Source organism: Mirounga leonina, unplaced genomic scaffold, assembly GCF_011800145.1.
Source record: "Mirounga leonina isolate KUSES-001 unplaced genomic scaffold, KU_Mleo_1.0 Mir_101664, whole genome shotgun sequence".
Classification (NCBI taxonomy): Eukaryota; Metazoa; Chordata; class Mammalia; order Carnivora; family Phocidae; genus Mirounga; species Mirounga leonina.
Genome location: NW_023270175.1, coordinates 15,318,039 through 15,344,520, shown reverse-complemented (window position 1 = coordinate 15,344,520; position 26,482 = coordinate 15,318,039). Strand labels below are relative to the sequence as shown.

The 26,482-nt window shown below is 35.7% G+C and overlaps 1 protein-coding gene and 1 non-coding gene across 2 annotated transcripts in view; both read left to right on the top strand.

Moving 5' to 3' along the window:
• TENM1 (teneurin transmembrane protein 1) overlaps positions 1–26,482 on the top strand; it is a 785,358-nt gene that overhangs the window by 407,812 nt on the left and 351,064 nt on the right. The gene's annotated exons all lie outside the window — the stretch shown is intronic.
• LOC118013578 lies at positions 21,742–21,876 on the top strand. The gene has a single exon (XR_004680066.1). It is a non-coding gene; the product is annotated as a U4 spliceosomal RNA (small nuclear RNA).

The window sequence follows — 26,482 nt, the reverse complement described above, 5'->3', positions numbered from 1 at the left end:
TCTTCTTCTTCTTCGTCCTCCTCCTCCTCCTCCTCCTCCTCCTCCTCCTCCTCCTCCTCCTCTTCTTCTTCTTCTTCTTTTTTAACATATAATGTATTATTTGTTTCAGAGGTACAGGTCTGTGATTCAACAGTCTTAGAGCTGTACAGTTAGTTTTACAAAGATCTTTGGGACACCTGGGTGGCTCAGTTGTTCAGCGTCTGCCTTCAGCTCAGGTCATGATCCCAGGGTCCTGAGATCAAGCCCCGCATCGGGCTCCCTGCTCAGCGGGAAGCCTGCTTCTCCCTCTCCCTCTCCCACTCCGCCTGCTTGTGTTCCCTTTCTAGCTGTCTCTCTCTCTGATAAATAAATAAATAAATAAATAAATAAATAAATAAATAAATAAATAAATAAATAAATGAAATAAAAAGATCTTTAAGACAAGGACAGTTGCTCTCAATTCCTCAAAGAATTGGGTTGCAGCCTAAATGACATCATAGGTTCATGTACCCATCCAACTACATTATCCTAAATTTACCATTTTTTTTAAGGGTGAAGATTTCCAACTAAAGTGGAAATCAAAAGATTGGTATGGTTTGGATTTAGAGCTGTTTGTTTTAGTAAATCCTTCCAGAGATGCTTTAGAAAGCTTTTTTTTCCCCGCTCTGGGTACATAGTTTTATTTTAACTTAGGGATGAAGGCCTAAAAAATCCTATCAGGCTCTAAATACCACCTACCAATTTGTGACCACAGAACTACTTAAAAATTCTTTAAAATATCTTGTCAGTTTTCAGCTGGGACAAATAGTAAATATTTCTGGCAGAATTAAATAACCCCCTGGACTTAAGAGGCATTCCCCAAAAGGGTACAAAAGATGTTTTACTTTCCTCTCTTTATCGGGTACTACAGACAGAGAATTGGGAAAGCTGACTCTGGTAAGAATACTCACCCTTAGATGGCTTCTGCCAGTTTTTCCAGGGTCCCATTTGCAGGCTTCAAGTGGGGTTTAAAGTAGAGGGTGTATCTTCGGTATCTCTCAGAATTTAACAAGGTATTTTACTACTTTTCATTTTATTTTCCCCTTAGCTGTTTAAGGAAATAATGTAAGAGTTGACCAGAAAATCTCTGAGTCTCCTCATAAGCTCTGGGAGGGTCTCATATGGGAGCCATCCTTCAAAGGTAGATATGGTGTGTGTAAGGCCACTAATGTAGCAACTTTTGTTTATGATTGCATAGCCTTTTCAGAGTAGAAGGATAATTCAGGATTACTAGAATGAGTACTCAAATAAAGGAAGATAGAGGGAAGCAATAGAAGTTATGTTAGTCTTATAGCCATTTGTTTTAGGTACTTCTTATGTCCTTAATTATTAGTCTTTTGCATTGAATCTTTTAATGAAGCTATTTTGGAATTCTTGAAGCCTTTTGAAATCTTCTGCATACCAATTATGTCCCATTCCCATTTGTTTGATTCAGAAACCCTTACTTTCAAATGCACTTCTTAAGTGAATGATCTTGTCTAACTGGAACAGTTCCAATAGTGGCCATTGTAATTCTACATTGTATTTAGTAGGATTTTGCCATTTTTGTAGATATTTATAGCTTCCAGGACCAAGTTCTTAGACGTAAAATAAGCAGGTGTGCCAGAAGGGGGCATGCTTAACCCTTTGGAACTTTAAAGATCCTATTTTAAAATCTATCATCTATCTATCTATCTATCTATCTATCCATCTATCTATCTATCTATATCTTATTTTGGGGTCTCTCAGAGCTAAACTAATACCAAAAAAGGCTATGTTGCTGAGTCAGGAATTGTGTGATGTTTTATAGTGTGCCTTGTTGCAGGGAAGTTTTCTTGAGGTTGGCAAGTGGCCTAGTGTCAGTCAAACCCATTCCATGGCCAGATTATCTTAATATTGGAGTCTGAGTTATGTGGGCAGCATAACAGCTTTTGCATGCTCAATCCATGCCTGCCAATTTTGCAGCTTTTTTTGCTTCCAAGATTTCCATTAGCAATAGCCTTTACTTAAATTTTTGTTTACCCAAGGCCTTGTACTAGACCCATTCCAGCTTATATCTGACCCATTCTGTTTCTGGGTCCAGTTCAGTTCTTAAGTCAGATCTAGTCCAATTCCAGCCAGGAACCATCAACAGTTCCCATCATGGAATCTGGGGATTGGGAAAAGGATTGAAACAGCAGAGCTCAACAAATAAGGACTATGGACTGTAGGCTCCACATAAATGGGTAACTATGAAGTGCCACTAACAGTTCCCATATTGATCTTGTGACAGAATCAAAGGCTGGGGTTTGCAGTCAATTTGGGAACTGGAACGCCAATTAGATCAGGAGCTAGACACAAAGAAAGAACTCAGAACTGAGAGAAACTTATTTATAGCCCTTGGAAATGGCGAGAAAGACAGAGAACTCAAAGAGTTTATGGAGTACCATGCCTCTGTTTGTCATTGTCCCCGAATGCCATCAGAAGTTTACTTTGGATCTCACTCTGAAGTTCACTTTGGTTTCTGCCACCAAATCTGTTTAAAAATTTTTTGAAGATCTAGTTTAGAATTATTCAGTGATTCATGAATTAGGCAGCATCCCATCTAGCAGATAGAAAGGAGCTCTAAAGAGCTATTAAAAATGGGAGTTTGATAGGCAGAAGGGAGCAAGGACAAGGAAAAAGCAGATTGCCTCACCCCTGCTAACCAGGAAATTCCAGACTGACCAGTTAAGATTACATTGCTGGGGAAGTTTGAAACTGTAATGAGGTTAGGTATTAAGTTTTGGTTTGGTGACTTGGGGCTTAGCACGAGTGACTCCATTTTTAATCTGTTGCTTCTTTTTCAACACTATTGAATAAAGCACAGTATTTGGGAATAATTTGAAATTTCACCTATGTGGATTTTAATTACAGAGAATGACAAGATAGAATTATTATCTAGAAATACTATATTGCAAATCTGGGCCTCTTGGGGATATAACTATCATGTTCCACTATTTTGTACTTCAAATCCATTCTATTTTTTAAGATATTATTTACTTATTTATTTTAAAGAGAGAGAGAGTACACGTGAGCAGGGGGTAGGCAGAGGGGGAGGGAAAGGGAGAGAATCTCAAGCCAACTCCACACTGACCATGGATACCTCAGGGCTTGATCTCACAACCCTGAGATCATGACCTGAGTCAAAACCAAGAGTATGTCTCTTAACTGACTGAGCCACCCAGGCACCCCAAGTCCATTCTATTTTTTACAGCATCAAGAGTTATTTGATCATCAGGGGTCTGCCTTGCCTTAACCAAACCCTTATAAGAGGCTGATGTATAAGACCAGTAGGTCAACTAATTAATTTAAAATATGAAACATAGCTTTCAAGCTGTTTAAGATACTTTTGTCAGTGGTGTGAGCATTAATTTCCTGTTGGGAAGCTACATGGGAAGTCAAATGATAACCAGGTTTCTAAACAACAATGGATATGAGAAAGAAAAAAATTTGTTTAGAAGATCAAATTCTTGGAGCACCTGGTGGGCCAGTTGATTGAGTGTCTGACTCTTGGTTTTGGCCCAGGTTATGATCTTGGGGTCCTAGGATAGAGCCCCAAGTCAGGCTTTGTGTTCAGCAGGGAGTCTGCTTAAGATTCTCTCTCCTTCTCCCTTTGCCCCTCCCCTCCCCAAATAAATAAATAATCTTAAAAAAAAAGATCAAATGCTTAATATCCCGGTATAAGGTATATGATAGTCTAATACCAGATACTTAGGTTCTTGAATCAGGGGACCCCCTTAATTCGGCAACATGGGTAAGGGGGGGACAATGATAAATTCTATAATTCCCCTTTTCTCTCTCTCGTGTTTCTGATAGCACATTCTTTCTTCAGATGAACTACTATAACTCTTAGCATGTCGATTTAATCCCATCTGGCTATTCCTGAAATAATTGACCACTCAGTCATGGATTATTGTTTAGGATGGATTTCTTTTACAAATAATTGATCTCATTCATTACATTTTTGTCCTAATTCCCTTCTCGATTTATAGCGTTTACTTTTAAATTTGGGAAGGTACCTTATTTTCATGTGCATATTGCTTCCAATTCTCAACCTTGAACCATTGCCACATCCAGGACCTTATCGATAGGTGAATAACCAAAGAATAGAAATATATGTAGCTATGTAATGAAGATTCTTAATTGCAAGTAACAGAAACAAACAATACCATGAGAAACTGAACTTATAGTAAGAATATAAGATTATATCAGAAAACCCAAGGACAGAAATCATTATAAGGCCTTATGAGGGACTAGGAATTAGAAAGAAGTCAGTAACTCCTACGGTCTCAATCTCTCCGTATATTTATCTCTGCCCATTTGTTTTCTTCTCTCTGATCTTTGTTTGTTTATTTCTGTACATGGCTGGAAAGGGCCACACCCCTGATTTTTAATAGACATGATATCTCAATTTAAAAATCTGACCAAGACTGACTAAGGCTCTGTTCCAATTCTAAAATCCTGGAAGAGATAATCCAATTAGTAAATCTTGGATTGGAGGCCCACTGCCAGAACATTTAACTGTCAAAATATTAGGGGAAGAATTACGTAAGTGCCATGGGGGCCTTATTTCTGTGAGTGTTGGACAGTTTTTAGAAAAAGGAGAAGGTGAACTAAGCAAACACCCGTAGGTTGATTGTTATATATGAAGAGGCTAATGAGAATTAGGTATTTCTTTGACTTGGATTTCCTCACCTTTTATTTCAAATATTGTGATTTTTACTTTAGACTTCCATTTGTCTTTTCATATTTTCTTTTTCTCTGGTGAGATTTTCTTTCTATTTATTATGACCATGTCTTTCTTCATATCTATGAACATAGTTACAGTAAATACTTTGAAATACCTTGTCTGCTAATTCCAACATCTGTATTATCTTAGAGTGAGTCTCGGTAACATTGTCTCTTCTCTTGAGAATGGGTCACATTTTTGTATTCTATCATATATTGAATAATTTTGGTTTGTATCTTAGACATTGTGATTGTTACATTGTGGAGACTCTGGATTCTATTATATTCCTCTAAAGAATATTGATTTTTTTTCTTTTTATTTTAGCAAGCAGCTCAATTGTTTTGACTCAAACAGCAAACTCTGCCTCTTGGGTTGCAACTCCAATCTCAATTCAGTTCTATTATTCTTAGTTGGAGTCTGCCTCACACATGCATGCTTCCAGGCTCAGCTGGAGATTTAGGCAGAGTTTATGTACAGTGTGGGCTTCAATCTTTCCATCTCCTCTTGGGGATTCCCTGTTGAATCTCCTGTGGCTGTAATTGCCTAAACTCTGTCCTCTGGTTTTCTGAGAAAATTCTGAGAATTTTCTGTCAAGATTTTTGTTACTTTATGTAGCTTGGATAGCTTTCTACTTTCAGGTCCAAAAAAATCCCACAAAAACTTGAAACTCACTCATGACTTCTCATCTTCCAAGTGTTGATTCTCCTCCAGAATCTACTTGCTTTTGCTTACACTCCAGTGCCTATAGGTCATTGATATTTGTATTGGATTTTGTCCCAGTGGTTGTTATCTGCAAGAGGGAAGGGTATGGCAGAAGTTTATTCAATTATATTCTTCACTTATTAGACAACTCCCACTGCTTTTTATATGATAAGTTAAATTTTTTTGTTTTTAAATGAAAGTAACACAAGCTTACTGTAAAAAACAATGTAATAAAAATAGCATGTATATAATGCTTAATATGTGCTAGGCCCTGTTCTAAGTACTTTATGTATAATAGCTAGTTCATGAAATCAAGTACTGTAAAATTATATAAAGTACATTTAAAAGTTCTATTTCTCCTGGGGCACCTGGGTGGCTCAGTTGGTTGAGCCTCTGACTCTTAGTTCTGGCTCAGGTCATGATCTCCGTGCTGAGTGGGGAGTCTTCTTGAGGATTATCTCCCTCTGCCCCCCCCCCCCGGCCCCCCCTCTTGAGGATTCCCCCCCCCCCCCCCCCCCCCCCCCGCCACACACACACACACTGGTGTGCTCGATCTCTCTCTCTCTCAAATAAATAAATCTTTAAAAAATTTCTACCTCCTCATCATTCTACTCCCTGAGAGATGAGTGTCCTTCCTGATGTATTTTACAGAAATGAGATTATACTGTATATCATTTTTCTATGATATGCTTTTTTCACACAATATATCCTGGGTATCTTCCCAAGTCATTTTAAATCTTGAGTTATCTAAAATAAATTGGCTATCACAACAACAGTTACTACTACTGCAACCTATACACACAAACATGCATACGCTTACAGGTTGTGTACTTTCATAAAGAAAGTTGCATGGTCATTTTTATGAATGAATTTTTATGGTTAGGGTAGCTTTACCTAACTAATTTCTTTTCCTCCTCCTTGAGGTGGTTAAACCATGCTCATGCCCAGGGTCAGGGTATCGAGATCTAGACTGTACTCTGTAGTTAACTGTACTTTATAATTAATTAACTGTCCTTATTTTATTCCACATAATTATTATGAGCGTAAAAATGAAATAACATATATATACATATGAAAAATACTTTGAAAAACTTAACTTGCTATATGAATCCAAGTAATACCAATTCAACCTATATTTCTTAAGTGACTACTGCATATAAGAGTCAATGCTAATTGCTGGGGGTTATAAGAATGAATGAGATACAATCCCTGTCCTCAAGATGATACAATTCAGTTTTGAAAATGGGCATATGAATACAGTTAAACTATGTATCAATTTAGAAATACAGTTAATGCTATGATACGATTTTTTAAATGTGTTATAGGAGTGGCAATGGGAGGGCAATTGATTCTGACAAAGAGGATCAGAGAAGATGTCTCAGAGATGATAAAATGTGAGTTGAACTATGAATGATAAAAAGAATTTTAGGTATGGGACAGAAGAAAGAGAATGGATTCTAAGATGAAGGAACAGCATAGGTGCAGGCATTAAAGTATTTTTTTTCTTCTGAGAATGCCAAGAAATTTACTATGGTTTAAGCAAAGGGTATGGAATATGACCATGGGATAGTGGGAGGTAAGGATTAAAAATAGAATGAGACCAGTAGAGTGATTCACATTTAGATTATGAAAGACCTTATACCTATCATTCTAAGGATCTGCGTAGAGTATGATAGCTAATGGATGAAGGATTTTGACCAGAGGAATAACATTGTACAGTAGGAAAGACGATGCCACCTTCTGTTACAAAATAGCCTAAAAATGTACAATGGCTCAAAAATAGCTATTTCTCGTTCACCTAAATTCAACTTGAGAATTCTTGATTACTAGGCAGTTCTCCAAGGTTTCACCCAGGTCCCAGGCTCTTTCCATCCTATGGCTCCACTGTCTTTTACATATGGCTTGAAAAGTTGCCATTGTTTGTGTACATTAAACTAGGGGAAGGGAGAAGAGCAAAAATGGGAGTTTTTTATGGACCAGACCTGAGAGTGTGGTACTCAACACTTCTATTTTCTAGACTCAGTCATATGTCTAGACCTAGCAAGAAAACCTGGAAAATATGGTCTGTGTTCCTTATAAGAGGGAAAGGATTTAGTGAACAGCTTGGTAGTCTATGCCATGCACAGTCAGATTTAGTTTTTAGGAAGTATATTCTGGTTGCAGTGTTGATGGATTCAGGTGGGGCTACTAAAGGCAGGAAGAACAGATAAGAGGTTTTTGTAATAGTTCGAGTGAGACATAATGAGGCCCCCAAGGCATTTGCTGCAGGGGTAAAAGGGATACATTGCAGAGGTAGGATTTGGTGACTGAGATTTTGGGAAGGGGAGGTTGTTGACAGGATCAACTAAACGAACGGTAAATTTCTCTATTTCATACTGATAATGCTTATCCAAAAGTAGAAAGTTGCTTTCTTAAACTCATAATTATTGAGCAGTTAATTGATCAGAACCCTTTACTAAGAACTATACTAAAATAAGAACAAATATTTTATAAAGCCCTTTTGCTCAAGGAGTTTTTAATCTTTAATACACCCAAAGAACAACTTGAGAATTTTATATATATCCACAACACAAATTAATTCACCACAACCTGAACCCAGAGTGCTAGAGATATTCAGGAGGGGAGTTGTGATCAGGAGTACATGGGATCAGATTTTATTTCTTCATTTAACAAGTTATGTATGAAGTGTATGGTGTGCTTGATAATTGTATTCTCTGGCTCATAAAAGGTCAATTAATATCTGTTGAATGAAATATTAGCTGTTTAATTAGACAAATAAAGCACAACACTTGCTTTTGAGGGACTTATTGGAAATAAGTAATAGGATCAATAGGGTTAACATACAGGTAAACCAGCTAGTGTGATAAAGTGTAACAAGTGCAATGATAGAATGGTCTAGTTAGGGCACAAGGAAACTGTTCAGGAAGATGTTTATAAAGGGGGAAGCCCTTGAACTTGTCTTGGAATAAGAGTGCAGGAGACGACACAAACCAAAGATGAAACAGGGAGGAAGGAAGGTCTTTTCAATGCAAAAAGAGAAAGAAATGGCAGGTGAGTGGGTGAGATGTGTATTGTTCCCTGAGAATAGGGACTAGGTTATGTTGCTATCTCTTGCCTACCATAGTACTTAATCCTTTGCAGGTGCTCAGAAATGTTGGATTCTATCCCCAGGACTATTCTCATAGTCCTTTCTAGTGTGTCTAGTTTACTTCTCTCCAACTTCAGACATTTAACTAATTAACAGAGGTGGTAAAATAATGATTTTTCCATCAGTAGTTGAAAGCTCTGCTTGTCCCTGCTGGTGAACTCACTTTGCATTCCCCTAAGGCTACAAAGTCATTTGCAGGTGTATGTGGTTGCTTTAAATTACAATTGCAAACCTTCACTGATAGAAGCCATCTGAGTCCCAATTTCTGTTCAAGTGAGACGCCTAACTGAAATAATAGTATCACCAATACCATCTTGAATTGAAAATCAGATTGAGGCAACAAATAAAGTTTTGTGTGATGTGAATCACCAATGGTTTATCTCTTACTGGAGCAGAACTGTATTTCTTAAAAGCTAACAACCATATTTTCTTCGTGAAATTTACTATTTGAAATGTGTAAGTACACTTTGGTCCTTGAAGGGTAATAATTTTAACCTGAAATATTTCAGAATAAGATAATAATTTAAGAAATGAACACTTGGGCAGAGTTTGAAAATGTAATTTTGTTTCATTGGAATTTTTGTATCTATCATCATTTGTATATTTATGCATAAATAAGTATTATAATTTAGGCTCTGTAGTTCAATTTTCCATGAACTCAATCCCTAATCCACACTGATAATCTTTTAAAACTAGGGATATCTAATCCTCTTCGGCGTTTTCCTGCTAATAAATACCTTACATTACAATATATGGGTAGGGTGAATATTTGAGGCCAGACAGACTCAAGTTTAGTTTCCAGGTTTACCACTTACTAACAGGGTGGCCTTTCTGAGACTTTATTTCTTCATCTGTGTCTTAATCCATCTGGGGTTCTGTAACAGAATACCATAGACTGGGTGGCTTACAAACAACAAAAGAACAAACACTTTTTCTCAGTTTTGGAGGCTGGGAAGCCAAGATCAAGGTGCCAGCAGATCCAGTGTTTGGTGAGAATCCGCTTCCTTGGTTCATATAGGCTGTCTTTCCGGTGTGTTTCCTCATAGTGGATAGGATGAGAGAACTCTCTGGAGTCTTTTTTTTAAGGGCACTAATTCCGTTATGAGGGCTGTATACTTTTTTTTTAAGATTTTATTTATTTATTTGACAGAGAGAGAGACAGCGAGAGAGGGAACACAAGCAGGGGGAGTGGGAGAGGGAGAAGCAGGCTTCCCACTGAGCAGGGAGCTTGATACGGGGCCCGATCCCAGGACCCTGGGATCATGACCTGAGCCAAAGGTAGCCACTTCACTGACTGAGCCACCCAGGTGCCCCAAGGGCTGTATTCTTAAGGCCTAATCACCTCCCTAATACTATCACACTGGAGACTAGGTTTTAACTGACAAATTTTAGAGGGACACAAACATTCCGTCTATGGCAGTCTGTAAAATGTGAATAGTAACAATTACCTTCTTGTAGGTTTTTTGTGAGAATTAGAGATTGTATTGTGGAAATTACCAAGTATGAGGTCTTTAAAGATTGGAAACTTCTACTGCCACCAGTGGTGTTGGCAGCATCTTTCAAGTAAAGTCATACTTCCTGGGGGAGAGGGGGCAGGGAATTGTGTTTGGAACTGTTCTCTACATATTACAATTTGAAAACTTCTTCCCTTTGTACCAATATTATGTGCAACTCCAATGTATATGAAAAGTAAAAGTGAAAACGAGGACGCCAAAGCTCCAACCTCCATCCTAGTCCCTAAAACATGTTCCTGAAACACAGTGAAAACCATTCCTTCAGTGGAACACATTTAAAAGTACTGGGGAGGGGCACCTGGGTGGCTCAGTCGTTAAGTGTCTGCCTTCGACTCAGGTCATGATCCCAGGGTTCTGGGATCGAGCCCCATGTTGGGCTCCCTGCTCGGCGGGAGGCCTGCTTCTCCCTCTCCCACTCCCCCTGCTTGTGTTCCCTCTCTCACTCTGTCTCTCTCTGTCAAATAAATAAAATCTTTAAAAATAAATAAATAAATAAATAAATAAATAATAAAAGTACTGGGGAAACATAAAATATAACATTGAAAACAATAACAAGATGGCTAGGAAAATACTCTATGAGAAAAGTGTGCACTATGCCTACTGACCTATCATTTTTTTTAAATTCCAGTATAGCTAACATACCGTGTTGTATTAGTTTCAGGTGTATAACATAGTGATTCAGCAGTTCTATACATTACTCAGTGCTCATCATGATAAGTGTGCTCTGAATCCCCTTCACCTATTTCACCCATCCCCCCCACCAACCTTCCCTCTGGTAACCACCACTTTGTTCTCTATAGTTGAGAGTCTGTTTGTTGTTTTATCTCTTTTTTTTTTCTTTGATCGTTTGTTTTGTTTCTTAAATTCCACATATGAGTGAAATCATATGGATATTTATCTTTCTCTGACTATTTCACTTAGCATTATACTTTCAAGATCCATCCATGTTGTTGCAAATAGCAAGATTTCATTTTTTTTAGATTTATTTGAGAAAGAGGGGGAGGGAGGGGCAGAGGCAGACAGAGAGAATCTCAGGCAGATTCCCCACTGAGTGGAGCCTGACGCAGGGCTTGATCTCACGACCCTGAGATCATGACCTAAAGCAAAATCAAGAGTTGGTTGCTTAACCAACTGAGCCACCCAGGCACCCCTCATTCTTTTTTTATGACTGAGTAATATTTCATTGTATATATATACCACATCTTCTTTATCCATTCATCTATCAATGAACACTTGGGTTGCTTTCATAATTTACCTGTTGTAAATAATGCTGCAATAAACATAGGAGTGCTTACATATTTTCAAATTAGTGTTTTCATATTCTTTAAGTAAATTCACAGTAATGGAATTACTGGATTATAGGGTAATTCTATTTTTAATTTTTTGAGAAACCTCCATATTGTTTTCCAAGAATGGCTACATCAGTTTGCATCCCTACCAACAGTGTACCAGGTTTTTTTCTTTTCTCCACATCCTTTCCAATACTTGTTGTTTCTTATGTTTTTTATTTTCATCATTCTGACAGGTGTGAAGTGATATCTCATTGTGGTTTTGATTTGCATTTCCCTGATGAATGATGTTGAGCAATCTTTTCATGTGTCTGTAGGCCATCTGTGTGACTTTTTTGGAGAATTGTGTTTTCATGTCTTCTGACCATTTTTTAATTGGATTATTTGGGTTTTTTGGTGTTTCTGACCTATCATTTTAAAAAGAGACCAATAAAAATGATGTCCTTTGACTAGAGAAGTATAAACTTTTCATGGTTTCCTATCTTTGCTGAAGTTTTGTAGATGAGGTTAGATACAATAATTATTAGAGGACTTACAATTATTAGAGGAAGGGACTAATTCCCTCAGAGAATGCAAAGCCACAATTAGACCAAATAACCTTTAAAACATGAATAAGAACAACAACCTTTCCTCAAGATACTTTGTTACAATCCATTTGAAAATTACTGTAAAATATTGGTTGTTAGAATAAGACTGTTTATAGCCATCTTCCAGAAAGCTGTTTTAATAAGTCTGTAGGTTTTCAGTATCCTCAGTGATCCATAGCGTCCCCAGTATGAATGGCACACCCTGGAATGGAGCACTCTTGTATAGTGTGCAATCTGCATATCATTATACAGTGACCCTGATGGTATCCATATTTTTAAATGAAGATGAATTGTTTGGGTAATTAAAAATGGCAGCTAATTAAAAATACAATTTTCACTCAAATTTTTTCACAGACTCTTTAGGAAATGAGTTCAAGGATTGCAGTAAAACCACATAGATTCTCGAGTTTCAAGGGCTTCTCTGTAGGTAGATAAAATAGCAGAAATTCAGCTGTCAACAAAATTATAAGCAGATTAGGTGCTATCTATGAATTTAAATGTAAAATTTGTAATAATCTTCCTGGAGGTGATTGAGTTGAATATAATTTACTCACATTGACAGATGAAATTCCTTCTTTCACTTTTTTATGGCTTTGAATATATTGGAAATATAAATGCATCCCCTTGACTCTTAAGCTGAAGTACCTTCAGAATATTGAAAAATCAAGGCAACATTTATTTCAGTCCTCAAAAGCAAATTTTTAACGAAAGTCCCACTTATTCGAACAAAAACATTTTGCAGTTTAAGAGAATGATTAAATAATCCTGGTAGTAAAACTCTGTTTTGTGAAATGAATCCACTGGGTAATGAAAACCAAGCCAATATAACAGGGGTCAGCAAACTATGGCCCCTGGGCCAAATCTGGCCCACCGCCTGTTTTCATAAATGAAGTTTTATTGGAACAGAGCCACATATTCATTTACATATTGTCTATGGTTGCTTAGGTGCTAGACAGTAAAGTTGAATAATTAGACAGAGACCATATGACCAGCAAAGGCTAAAATATTTAGTATCTGGTCCTTCACAGAAAAAGTTTACAGACTCATACAATATTTAATTGTTTCAGTTAAATATTAAATTATAATTTCATATTAATATATTTTAATATTAAATTATATAGAATTATAATTTAATACTAAAGTATTTTAATATTAAATTATATGGAATTTCAATATTTAATTATATGATTGTATGAGCAAATTCATAAATATAAGGAAGAATATTCCACACCACTTTACTTTAAATGTTAATTGTTATCAGGAAAGGTATTGGAAATTAAACACAATACTTTAAGCTCCCTGGTGTGCAGCTGTAGTGAACCCAGACATAAGATCACTAAAAGGCATCAAGCACCAACACTGATATCAAGCTATCCCATAGAGGGAGCTGTTGTGATAGTCATAATTTGAGGGAGCTACAGAAGGTTCATCATCAAGAAGACTGGGGAAAGCACTAATGGGAGGGATGGTTCTCAGACTTTATTTGCAGAACCCTTTCTTCAAACAAAATTTCAAGGGGAAGGAAGCCCACAATATGAAAAAAAAGGTGAAGGTGACGATGAAGCTGAGGAGGATGAACTCTAAAGTTCTGCTTGAATGGATCCCTCTCTCTGTTTTTCTCCTCTGTGCAGAGGAGCTTTGTATTTTCAAATTAGCGGCATATCACTGAAAATGAATCAGAAAGCTTACTGAAAGAAATGGAATATTTGTATGTCCATCCTATCTAATTTCCAGCACGTCCTGATACGTTTCTTATGCTCTGTTGCCATCTCCCCCTTATGTTGTCTTTTATTTTCCTGTTACGAAATATTTGTGACAAATAAAAAAAGTTGAGTTTAATATTTACTCATCAAATTTTGTAAAACTTTAACTCAATAAATGTGCACATAAACAGGGAAGTATTTTTGGTATGCTGTTCAGCCAGTAGTCATAGAAAAGTTTATTACTTCTTTGAAAGAAATAGTATTTTTTACATTCTGTTCCTTGGCTAAACCAGTACTCTCACAACAGTGAATAATAGCTATAATGGATATAACTTATTGAGTACTAACCATGTGCCAGGCACTATTCTCAATACTTCCCGTGGATTAATGCATTAATCTTTAAAAAATTCCTATGACATAGAATCTGTTATTATATTCACTTTACGTTGAAGAAACTAAAGTACAGAGTAGTTAGTAACTTACTCAGGTCTCCCCAGCTAGTGAGTAGCAGAACTGGGATTAAGGCTTTGAACTCAGTCTGACTATAGCCCTCTTTCATTCTCTCATAATCACTGCTTTAAAATTTTTATCTTTTACTGTCCTCTATTGAATTTATTTTATTTTATTCATTTTCTCCCTTTACTAGCAATTATTCATTTTAGTTCTGTTATTTTAGGAGATTACCTTAAATTTTTATCATCTTTATTTGGCTTGAAGTCTAAAATTAATAAGTTTCTCTACCCTTTTCCTAAACAATAAATGGAGCTTAGAATGCTTTCATATGGATCATCCTCTCTTCACTTACATGTAATTATTATCAATTACATTTTTTCTTAACACACAAAATTATAATATTTTCCACATTCAGTGCTCATTTAGATTTGCCCATGTGTTTATCAATTACTTTACTCACCATTCCTTTTTACAGGTCAGTCCTTCCTTTTAGATTCAGTTTTATGCTTACTTAAGTGCATCCTCTCATAGTTCTTTCATCAAGAGTCTGTTGGTGGTAAATTCTCCATCCTTGTAGAAAATTGTCTTCATTTCACCCTCAGTGTTGACTAACAAATTCGCTAGATGTGGAATGCAATATTGACATTTTTCTCTAAGCATTTTGAAAATATTGCCTCATGAACTATCAGTTAGAACCCTTCCTGATACAAGGAATATACCAAGAATATTCAAAATAACAGCCTAAACAACAACAATATGTATTTTTCTCTCATAACATGCAATCCAGACCTAGGCAGAACCAGGGTTGATCAGTTAAGCAGCTCAATATATCAGAGCTCTGAATCAGCTTCTCTCTGACTCTTTTGGCTTTTATGTTATGGTTGCTAAATGGCTAACAGCTCCAAAATCATGTCCTAATGATGACAATGTCCAAAGGCTTGAAAAAAGAACAGATTTTTCCTTACATATCTCTCTGTATATATCAGATAGAATAATCTTGTCAGAAACCTCTTTCAGACTTCATCTCATCCAGAACTGGGTGACATGCCCACCCTCTAATCTAGTCACTGGCAAAGGTGAATGTAATATTCTAGTTGCTTGAACTAGTAATGGCACTCGGGGTGGGGCACATCTTTCATACCTGGACAACTAAGGGCTCTGTTAGCAATATGAAAGAGGTTAATGGCTATTGGATAGGCAATCAACAGGCTTGCCACACATTATCTTACAGCTCCTGTGGTGTAATTGCGAAATTTGCTGTCAGTCTAATTAATTATAGTTCCATTATAGGTAATCTCTTTCTATTTAGCGTTTTAAGTCTCTCTTTCTCTTTGATGTTGTGCTAATTCACATCATTCAAGAAGCAGGTGTCAAGATGGGATTAGATGGGCAAGTTTTCTGGAAGACTCTTTGAAGAATAAAAGAGAGGGAACAGGAGAAGACAGGGAGGATCTTCAGGTTCTGACATCTATGGGGGACAGAAAAATGAGGAGGAGAAGTTTCAGACTACTATGTGGATCCAAGAAAGTTTTGGCCAGGCTGATGGAGAATCCTAGAACCAAAATTACCATTAAAACACTTCCCCATCTTACAGGAATGGCCTATATTAATACCCAAACCATGTTCATCCATTGGGTGGAAGTAGACCACAGTCTGGCCTTAAGGTGGACCTAGTACTGGATTCAGAAAGACAGGGATTGGGGCTGTTGTTCAACTATGCACCCATAACAGGTCCGGGTGGTGTATTTTCATGGCTGCCTCATATGTTCTTAATGTGTGGATTTACTTTTATTTATCCTGCTTGGGAGTTGTGCTCCCTGAATCTGAGAATTTTCTCACAATCTCATTTTTGATTCTTTAATCAATCTTGGAAAATTCTGTCATTATCATTTCTTCCTATTTTCTTTATTTTCTGCTTTTAGAATTTTTATTAGATATGTATTGTGTTATGTCATTCTACCTTCCATGACCCTTACCCCATCTTTTAGATTTTTCCATGTCTTCATCTGTCTACACTACATTCTGTGTAATTTCTTTAGATACGCATTCAAATTCACTAGTTCTTAGTTTATTTGTGCCTTACTTGCAATTTAAGTTCCTCTTTGTGTTTTATTTTCCATTGAGTTTTGCTATTTGATTTTATATTTTTAAGTTTTAGAATTCTTATTCTTTTTAAAGTCTACATGATCTTTTTTTTTACAAATAGCGTTTTATTGTTATGGTTACATTCTGTTTGGCCATTTTAAATATGCTTTTTTATGGTCTCTAAACAATGGCACTATTACCTGCTATTCTCAGGGATCTAATCTTATAGTTTGTTGAGGGTATCGGCTTTTGTTTAAAGTGGACTATTTCCTCATATAATTTTTAACTTTGGATTGTCATCTTGTTTGCAGTTGCCTCCACCAAGGCGTCCAGATACTTCCATATGGTGTCCAGATACTTCCATACTAATGTCTCATATTGGTAGTTGCTAAACCACACAGAAAGTGTAAACTCAACCCTAATTCATTGCATGATCTATGTCCATACTTATGAATTCTCAGGAATGACTTTTTTATTGTTTTTACCCAGAGCCCAATCCAGAACAGACAGGATTCTTTTCGTCCTCTTGTGCCAATGGGCAGATTTTTTTCTAGTATACCCTTTTTTGAAGTGTCGCATTCTGAAGGTCCATATATAGGCAACATAGGCAGGTCTCAATTGCAACTTCCTGCCTTGCAATAACTCAGATCCTTGTGTCTTGCTTCTTTCACCTTAGCCTTAAAAGCCCATGTTCTTTTATCACCCACTTACAAAGGAGCTGCTGTGTCAAATTCTGGGCATGCCATTCTTATTTAGAATTCCCACCTTGGTTTTGGCTTCTAGGTTTGTTTTTTTTTTTAAACTTCTGAGTGTCATTCTTCATTTAAAAAGATGAATGATATGTTCACCTAGCATTTTTAGGTGCTTTGTAGTGTAAAACGTTTTAGGTTTTCTAGTCTATCATTATTTCCAGAAGCTGAATTCTTTGTTCCTACTCTATACTGTCTCTCTCTAGGTTGATTTCCAAGCATCAAACTTTGCTTGCCATCAATATACCTTTTCTTTATAGTTTAAGAAATCATGATATTAGAAAAAAATCTTGGTATCTCTGACTTCAGAGAAAACTATAGTGCTTCTGGGGGGCAGCTACAGGAGGTCACAGATATGCTAGGCATCGAGATGCTGGAAAATGTTTTGACCAAGCTTACCATTGTGTAACTGGAAGAAAAGCAGATGTCTTTTTTAAGGAGTACTAGAAAGTCATGTTGCTCCTTTTTTTTTTTTTTTTTTTTCCAGCATAGGCCATGGTTTAAAGGAATTCACTCTAAATGTTAACCTGTTTTCTATCATCTCCTAAGAAACGGTGAGGAAATAACCTGCTGTGACCCAGCTGGTTAGTTGTGCAGGTTATAAAGTTTTATTTTGTCAATAAAGAGTTACTTTTCTTTTTCACTTTTTTAAAGGGGGGGCAGTGTTGGCAGAGGGAGAGGGAGAGAATCTCAAGCGGACTCCAGCCCAGCACAGAGCTGGACATGGGGGCTTGATCCCACAATGCTGAGATCATGACTTGAGTTGAAATCAGGAATTGGACGTTTAACTGACTGAGCCACCCAAGTGCCCCAAGAGTTACTTTTCTTAAGAAGGTTTGTGTTCCTGAGTCCTGTAAAACTGGATGAAAGGCAGTCAGCTGCTAATTATCACAGATCCAAGCTCCCATCTAGTGGCAAATGTTCATGTAAACTCATGTCCCTATAATTTGCAAAAATAAAAGTAAGCTCATTTTTTATGTAATTGACAGAGAATGACATAGATCAAGCTTTCCAACATCAACTTTTTGGTAAAAATATTCTTTACAGTACATTGTAATATTCTTTTAGAGCTTCTATAAAGGAGATTTCGAATGGCTATCTACCAAGTAGCTATTCTAAATTAGAGATTTGCTTTTAAAAGTGTTTACATTTAAGGGACAATTTTTGAGTTAATTTAATATAACAAAGTCTCATAATTTAAAACTTATTTTCATATTGACAGAACTAAGCTGAAACTTACCCTGAGATATCCCATAGAAAGGGTACTATGAAGATTGTAGACAGTTGTTTCACCTGCTTAAGAGCATAAACTATTTTACACATGTTAAAGCAATAATAAGAATACAGTTGGCATTTTTATTGTTTTTAAATTGGTGACCAGCTAACATCTCAAAATATAAAACAACAACGAATCCTAAGGGCACTTGAAGGTAATTATCACACGCTTATATTTTAAGTATGATTTGGACTTTACAATTAATAAAACCTGACTTTCTGAATTAGGCTGAATTAATAGAGTTTAAAAATATTTCTAGTCATTATCTTAAATGTAAATATTTTATATGCTGAGGGAAAGCACAGTTTTCTTTCTCTTAAGCTGTTTCCTTTAAGGAATCTACATTTTCATGACTCACACCTTTGGATTCCGTTTTAACTTACAATTCCAAATTGAGCTGTTCATGTGTCTTCTCTATTTCAAGCAATTTTTTGCCCCATTCATTTTGAAGATGTGGTCAGAGACAGGGGGTGAGTGGATAATATTCAATCCAAACAACATGACTACACATAATTTAAAGCATTCACTGCATTTTAAACTGACATTTAAGGATTGCTCTGGACTAATTTATCCTGCCCTCTTCAGCCTACGTATTTCTTCTGTGCATAATTCCTTCTTGAAGTTAATGGGAATTTGGCATGTGGCAGGAGTACATGTTTCATGAAATGGGAATCTAAGACCTGTCATTTAATAAGAAGTCTGCTTCTACCTTAATTGGCCTGTCTCCCTATTGTCTTTCACTATGCAGTCGCAACATAGGCAGGCCTTCCATTCCAATGTGAAATGCAACTATTTTAAAATGCAAGGTACATGTGGATTACCATGAGCAGGAGACAAGTAGTATGATCTATTTAGACTGAAGATGGAAGGATTTTGAAATGTTATGCTTACTGGACATAGCATAAAAGTAAAAATTTCTATGTGCTGCCTTATGACCATTTTCATTATAGCATGTATTTTATTTTATTTTATTATGTTATGTTAATCACCATACATTGCATCATTAGTTTTTGATGTAGTGTTCCATGATTCATTGTTTGCATATAACACTCATCCCCCCACCGCCCTCCCCTCTAGAACCCTCAGTTTGTTTCTCAGAGTCCATAGTGTCTCATGGTTCATCTCCCCCTCCGATTTCCCCCGCTTCATTTTTCCTGTCCTGCTATCTTTTTTTTTTTTTTTTAACATATAATGTATTATTTGTTTCAGAGGCACAGGTCTGTGATTCAACTGTCTGACACAATTCACAATAGCATGTATTTTTACTTACCCATACCAGTAAATCCTGGAAAACATCTTAATTATACAATGAGCTTTAGGACTAGGGCTTTAAATCAAAGAGAAAGTAATGGTTTTTTTAGTTGTTCTTCAGTACTATGCACACTACACTGGAGTTTAGCCTTCACCTTAATAACTACATTTTCTACATTTCCATTATACAGATAAATACTTCTCATAGGTAAAGTGAAATAATTTTTAGCATCTAAAACATTTTCAAATAGTTGTTAATAATTTGATAAACACATTGACTAAACTATAGTATCCATGCAAGGGAAAACTATGCAGCTTAAAAGAAAAAATGACAAGGAAGATTTCTATGCTGTGTGATGTGAAGCAATCATAAGATGTATTTTTAAGTGAAAAAAACCAACGTGTAAAAACGTGTATGTGGTGTACTATATTTGGCATATGGAAAGGGGGCAAATAATAGTATATATTCATATGTTGTATATTGGCAAGAAGAATACTGGAAAGATGAATAAGAAACTAGGTAAAAAATGGTTACTTAGAAGGGTTGGAGGAGGAATGGGGTGGAGGGGGAAAGAAGAGAAAATGAAGCTTCTCAGTGTGTATCTCTATATACAGGTTTGGGATTTTTTAAATTTTTATTTAAATTCATTTAGTTAACATATAGGGTATTATTGTTTTCAGGGGTTGAATTTAGTGATTCATCAGTTGCATATAACACCCAGTGCCCATTACATCAAGTGCCCTCCTTAATGCCCACCACCCAATTACCCCATCTTTCTACCCACCTCCCCTCCACCAACCCTCAGTTCATTTCCTAGAGTTCAGTGTCTCTTAGGGTTTGCCTCCCTCTCAATTATCATCTGATTTTATTTTTCCTGGTTTGTTTTTAGTTTTGAAGTGTGAATTTAATGGAATACAGAGAAAAGGAATTTACCAATACATAAAAGACTGTTTTACCCTCTGATTCCCCAAGAATACATAAGTTCACATGGTGGACCTAGATTTTTCTCTTGAGTCTACTGTTAACTAGCTATATGACCTTAAGCAAATCCCTTAACTCATGTGGACTTCAATACTGTAAAATAAGGAAGTTAAAATAGACGGTCACCAAGGCCCTTTCCAGTTCTAACATTCCATTACATGAACTGGGTGACCTCATAGTATGGGCATATATAAGTCAATGTTTTATTTTAATTCTAGTATAGTTAGCATACAGTGTTATATTAGTTTCAAGTGTATAATATAGTGATTCAATTAAGTCAGCTTCTTAAGGACTAGAATTTTATCTGATTGATAAGAGTATTTATTGCTACTCTAGGGTTTTCTGTTTTGGCTAATTGTTTTCTCCAAATAAAATAATAGTTAAAATGGGTTTTCTTACTCAGGCAGTTAGGCGCACATTAGATATAAATTACCCTTTGAGAACCTGTATTTACTGCTGTGCTAAAGAGAATTTCTTTTAACTTTGGGCAAAAACTTTATACAAATATTTTAAAGATATCATAAGTGTACTAACACAGATGAACTTAAAACCAAGTTTAATTGTTAATCAGTATTTTGATAAGCTTCTGAGTCTTTATTAAATATGTGTTCATGTTTGATATCCATTCTGTTTAAGCTTCAATTATTTAATTACAGGTCTTGATATGAAACTAATCATGCATATATCTATACGACGCTTGCATACTGACAGGATAAAATCATTAAATAGTCATTACTGTAAACTGACGTTGGCCTGAAATTTTTGCAGTTAACGGGGGAGTTGATGCTTGATGAACAATCCAATTAAAACTGGCAACAAAAGACCTAAAATGTCAGCCAAATTGCTTTTTAATAGTCAATGCAGCCGTCACAAAACATAAACATTAAAGTCCCCATAGAAGCATAAAGCTTCATGGTGAAACAATTCTAGAAAATGAATAATAATTACAGCATCTTGAGGATTCTTTTAATAGATGTGCACTCATTAAAAATATTTTGTTGGTTAGAATCAGATGACAAAGTATGTTTTCCTGAATACTTCCTTATATTTGTTATTGTCATGGCTTTATTTTATACTAGGTAAGTATAATTTCTATTATTATCAAAAAAAGTTATTTAACAAGGATTTTAATAACCTTGAAGATAAGGTTCTGAAAAAAAGAAAAAGAAAAATATACATGACCAGCTAACATCTCAAAATATAAAACAACAACGAATCCTAAGTTACCCTAAAGTTTAAATGAAAAGGCAGGGGAAGCTTTGCGCAGTGGCAGTATCATAGCCAATGAGGTTTATCCGAGGCACGATTATTGCTAATTGAAAACTTTTCCCAATACCCCACCATGACGACTTGAAAAGGCAGGGAAGCCAATTGTGATCTCCACAAGTAACCTGAAAGCAATCGCTAACATTTAGACTCTTGAGGCTCTGAGTGTGCAATAATGGACATGTGAATGGATTAATCACCAAAATGTTTCCTACTATCCAGCAGTTTGATCTTTAGTTGAAGATACAAATTCAGATATTTTCCTGAACTTTTTACCTTTGGTTTAAATGTTTCACACATGGAGGCCAAGGGGTTAGAATGCTATGAAAGATTGTCTTGCATTTTAAGAATAATCCAACTTCACTCTCTGCCATTACTGCCATGTTTTTTCAAAAACAAAGAAAGAAGTTGTGAGGTTTTTGTCTTTGTGGAATTATAACACAGGAGAAAACATCAAGTAGCTCCTCTGGGAAATGTTCAAAACATCACAGTTTTAATAATATATTCATTTCTTTTCCCAATAAACATTTGCTGAACACTTCTTATGTGTCAACCGAGTGTTGACCACTCTGGGAATCTGGAGATGAGTAAGATTTGGATACCATCCTAAGCTTCCTATTTAACTGAAGGTTAAACATGTAAATAGTCAACTGTAATACAAGCGAGAACTGTGTGAATAATTCAAACCGAGAAAATAAAAAAATACTTCTCTCCCAGATTCACATGTGAGCCTACCATATATTTTTTGAAAATATTTTGTAGCATAGATATACTCAGTAGAGCACTCAAACAGATGGTGTCCTAATACATTTATGTATTAGAATAACTGTCAATTAAATATTGCCTTCCTCTACAATCATAGTATAATTTTATGTGTTATGAAGGGTAAATTGATGTTCCTACTTCTCCAGCTGTGGTTCCTCTGTTTTATCTGTTGAAGAAGTTAGTGATGTGTTTTCAGAACAACAATTAAAAAAAAAAATCTCTCAAAGGAGTGATATAGACACATTGGGACTTCAAACTCTATTAGCTGAAATAGTGAGGAGAAAAGCCCATAGGAATATAAATGAAACTTTAATGGCACCATATCACAAAGTATTAAAATGACCCAACTATCAATAAAAAATTCCTTATCTCTTATTTTTTTTCTTAATACAGTGATGACTAAAATATGGAGGGAAAATTTTAACATGTAGGCTGTATCTCTAAACCATCATCTCAGCCTGTGGGAAAATAAAAATGCCTTGGTCTGTATCATGCACATAATCAGATAAAAGGATGTCAGCAATTTGATTAAGTGTTGGCTTGAACAGACCAAATCAGCCAGCTCTTTTGCTAATGTATGGACCACAGAATAATAAATATAAAGATAATTTTCTACTCTTAAAGTAGTCTTTTAATATTCACACATTTTTAAAAAAACGAAGCTTTCAGTGTAAAAAAGAGTAGATAGATACATACATACATAGACATTCTTGTGACCTCATGTGTATTGCTTTCTATATGTTTTGCATTTGTCAATGTCCATTCAAACTAAAAAATATGTCACACATATTTAGCAAAGAATTGGGTACCTATTATTACCTAGGCATTGTGTTGGACACCGCGGATGCAAAGATGAGCAAGATAGAGACTTCAGTCTCAAGCACCTCACTGCCTAGGTAAGGAAGCTTACACAAAGAAATAATTCTAATGTTGTGAGATTTCTCATAACTGTAATAAAGTATGTGAGAACACAGAAAAAGAAATGGATAAAGCCATCACAGAGGGGATAACATTGCCTAGAAGATTTGTGTTTGCCTAGAAGACTTGGGTTCATCCTTTAAGACCCAGCTTCACTGAGGAAGGTGGGAGGCAATGGCATCTAAGCAAAAAGCATGTACAATGCCTTAGAGACATGGAAGTGCATGGCCTACGTGAAGCGGAGGGATGGAAGATAAAGCTGCCGCCATTTATATGCCCCACTAAGAATTTCATACTCTATCTTATTGGCAATGAATAACCACTGCATTAATTGTAATTAAGAGAACAGCTGTGGCTTCACTCATTCTGATTATTCATTGATAATATATAAATTAAATAAGTTGTTAATAAATTCCAGAAATATCAGATATTCTTTTTTTGATAAGAATCCAATGCTTAACTTTCAAGGTGTTATCTATAGTCAGTGTTTTCTACATTCCCCTGATATATTTAAGTCAGGTAAAGATTTTCTAAGATGATTTATTTATAAAGCAGGATTAGCATTTTCCCCCATAAAAGCAGAATAAAACCAGTATTGTGCCTATATAGAAACCCTAAATTTTTAAATATAATATTCAAGTAGAACTCTTAAAAGAGGTCAAACAATGAAATTACCCTACATAATTCATAACTAACTCAAGGATGGCCAGAAAATATATTTTTAGTATCCCAATTATTTTAATGTTAAAACCAATAACATGGAGATTTGGTCATTATAAATTACTTTTGAGCAACTTAATAATTTAGTAGACGACCATGGTATGTAGATTAATGACTTCCCATTTATTTTTCTCACCACTTCACACAATTAGAAATACATTTTACATCATAATAGACAAAACTGAAACAAAAGTTTTATGAGATAATTCTTACCTTTACCAAATAAATTCTTAACTTCACTGAAAAGTGAAATCATAGAGCTGATGCTCCATGATGTATTCTATTCTATTTCATTTTTTAGATGCTAGTCAAAATCAGTTTCATGACCCAACATTTGGTCACAGCCAGAAGTTTGAAAAACATTGTTATAAATAGAATAGTTCAAAGACTTGGGGTCTTTTTCTAGTTTCTCTTCACCACTTACCATCTCTGTGACCTTGGTAATGTCTCTTGACTTCTCCACTTTTTGATATACAAAGTGAGGATGATGCCTTCTGTGTCTATCTCGCAGACTCCTGTTATAAGGAGCAAATGAGATATTTCAAAGTGCTTTGCAAACCATAAAACACTATATAGGTATAGAGAAGTGATATTCATAAAATGAAACTATACTTCATTGTTATATATTTCATGTGACTTTGGTGAACCTTTTAATTTTTCAAATTCATTCCTGAAAAATAATTTCCTTGAGGGTATCTGGTCACACCAGATATATCTGAAAATAAGGTTGACAAAGTGTTTCCCATTCTGAATAAGAGATAGCAGTGACACTAGTTCAAGTAAGTTTACATTTCTGGCCTCTCAGAAGAGAACCTGATACAGATCACCACCCTTTAAACTGAGAAGATGCTTGTTAAAATAATGGGAGGAATGCATGGCTTCATATTGTGTAATTTGCTTATATGACACATCTTTTATGATACATGGTGCCGCTGCTGAAGTTAGCCTTTGGCAAAGATATGTCATAAACACGTTTGCAGAGCTCTAATAGGAAGAAATCTATAACAGTGAAGAGGGAGACAGGCAAGCCATTCATTTGAAAAAGCAGTGTTTAGTAAAATATTATTATGAACTGCCTGTGTTCAGTTCTTGCCTCACCAAAAATGACCTGAAATTTAATGTAATTTGATGATCAGTTGTCCAGTTTACTCCATTCTTACAGCAAGCATTTATTGAGCACTGACTGTGTGTCACATTGCAGGTGCTATAAGAGTCATGAAAAAGAAGAAGCCATGGGCACTGCCTTTCAAAGAATTTCTGCTCTGTTAGGCAAGGTAAAACAAGTATTTAGATACGAGGCACAATGTTAAGCTGTTTTGGTTGCGTGAAGAAGCGACTTGGTCAGACTAGCTCAGGTGGTAAGGATTTATCGTAAACGTGCATCTCCAAAGATTGAAAATGGATCCAGCTCTAGAAACCTCAGTCGTACAAGTTTATGAATCTTCAACCTAGGGTTCTGCTATTCATATGACACAGTGACTGGCCTCATGTCTGCTATTTTATGTGACCATCTACTTCTCTTCCTGCCACCACCTAGCTTCATATGTCTTAGGAGGTGCCGAGAGCATAAGAGGAATACAGTGCTATAGGAGGTCAGAAGAGAAAAATAATGCTTCTTTATTTAGATTTCAAGGAATGCTTAATTTTCGAAAGGAATAGCATTGGTATTGGACCTCAGAGGAACAGTGAGATGTAGACAGAGTATGGGATGAAAAGGCATTCAGAGTGGAAAGTCAGGTATGAAAATAAAGATTCAGTGATGGAAAGCACCAGTTGTGTCTTTTGAACGGCCAATGTTGCAATCTGGCTGGGGAAAATGAAATATAGAAAGGTAAACTGGGGCAAAATCATGCCCTTTTAACCTCCCAAATGTATAGTTTTAAACTTTGTAATTGAATTCTAATTTAATCAACATATGTGTACATATTAAATATATTATAACATATAATATCATATATTATATAATAACATTTAACACAGAATTTTTTAAATTTAATTTAATTTTATTTTGTTATGTCAGTCACCATACAGTACAGCATTAGTTTTTTTTGTTTGTTTGTTTCTGTTTGTTTTTTTATTTTTTTATTTTTTTATTATGTTATGTTAATCACCATACATTACATCATTAGTTTTTGATGTAGTGTTCCATGATTCATTGTTTGCATATAACACCCAGTGCTATATAACAATTATGATACTGATATTATGTATGCATTATATATACATATAATTAATTTTCCAATTTCAGAAACAGTTCAAACAAAGCATACTTCCGAAATATCTTCCAGTGGCCTTTGCTTTGGTTTATTTTACAGAAACTGGAACAC